Here is a 1,739-nt window from a genome sequence, read left to right on the forward strand (position 1 = left end):
CTGCCACTGATCAACCCAGGGTCTGCGTATGCTGTCCCCAGCATTAACGTGTATTCCTTGTAGGCACATGGATATTATCCTATCACAGGCAGCGTTGTACCTCATGTCTGATCTGGATATGTTCTTTTTGACAATAAATGCAACTCCATTCCTCTTCTATTTGTCATTCCTGGCATAGTAAACCATGTGATTGTCAGATAAAAAAATGGCCAATATCAGTCCATTTCAGCTCACTAGTGCCTAAGATATGGATGTTTATGAGTTCCATTTCATTTTTGGCAACTCCCAATTTTCCCAGAATCATACTTTGTACATTCCATGTTCTGATTTTCAATGTATGTTTACAGACATTGATAGGTCTGTTTTAATCTTTAATTATTACCTCAGGATAAATTGCTTGCAGTCATTGTGGCTCAACAATGTGATATCAATAGTTGTTGTTATGTGCTGTTGAGTTAGTTCAAGCCATAGGACCCTGTATAGAATTTCCAAAGAATGCCTGGTGACCTTGAACTGCCAACCTTGTGGGCCAAACTGACTTTGCAGCCCAACTCATTATCCCACAGTACCACACCAAGACTCCAATGTCAATAGTAGTGTCATGCATGAATTTTGTCAAAAGCGGAGGGTTTAACAGCTGCCAGTTTAAGGAGTTACTGAATGATTTTGACTCTGAGTAAGGTGAACTTGTTTATCCCTGTTAAGTGCAGTGGCTTAGATAATGGGAAATGCTGATGAGAGGTTATGAACTGCAGCTGAAGTCAAGCAGTTCATGGAGATGAAGAGAAAACAAGTCAGGAAACTCAATGTTAGCAAGTGTCTTTGTAATCTAGCATTCATGGTGGACATTACCAAGTACCTCTCAGAGTTGAACAACAAGCTGCAGGATCCTAACCAGTTTCTCAGTTCCCTGCTTTAAAAGCTGAAATTATCTGAAGCTAAATGAAAGATGTGGAAAGTGCAACTAAAAAGAATAACATGGTGCATTTCCCCACTCTAGAAGGGCAGAAATCTTCTACAACACTTTAATACACTGGTGAATGTTTGAAACGAACAGGCATTTAATGAAAGATTCAAGGATATAAAAGTAAATTATGGAACTGAACATCTTTGCTAAGCCATTCATTATGGAATCAGCTAATATACCTAATAAGCTCAAATACAAAATCATTCAGCTCCAAAATACTAATGAACTGAAAGCTAAGGACAAGAACCGCCCACTGCTTGAGTTCTATAAAGATTACATAAGCTATGATGAATTTCCCACTTTGAGAAGACATGCATTGAAATATGCATCTATGTTTGGAACTACTTATTGCTGTGAGCAGTTCTTTTCAAAACTTACCATCCCAAAGAGTCAACTGCACTCTAGACTAACCAACATAAGCCTGACAAGCAGTTGCAAGTACCAACATCATCAATATCAGCTAACATTACATTCCTCATCAAACAAAAGCAGTTCCAGCTATCATGTTTATGGTGGTGGGTTTGTGCCATAGAGTTGACTCCAACCCATAGAGACCCTGTATAGGGTTTGTTTCTGAGGCTGTAAATCTTAACAGGAGCAGAAAGCCCCATCTTTCTCCTGTGAAACCGCTGGTAGTTTCGAACTGCTGACCTTGAGATTGGTGGGCCGACTAGTAACCACTATGTTACTAGAGTTCTTTACCTATCAGATTAGGGATGAATTAATTAAAAGTTACACCAAATATAGTAGGATAATTTTCAAATTGATAATC

The sequence above is a fragment of the Chrysochloris asiatica genome, unplaced genomic scaffold (assembly GCF_000296735.1).
Source record: "Chrysochloris asiatica unplaced genomic scaffold, ChrAsi1.0 scaffold00175, whole genome shotgun sequence".
NCBI lineage: Eukaryota > Metazoa > Chordata > Mammalia > Afrosoricida > Chrysochloridae > Chrysochloris > Chrysochloris asiatica.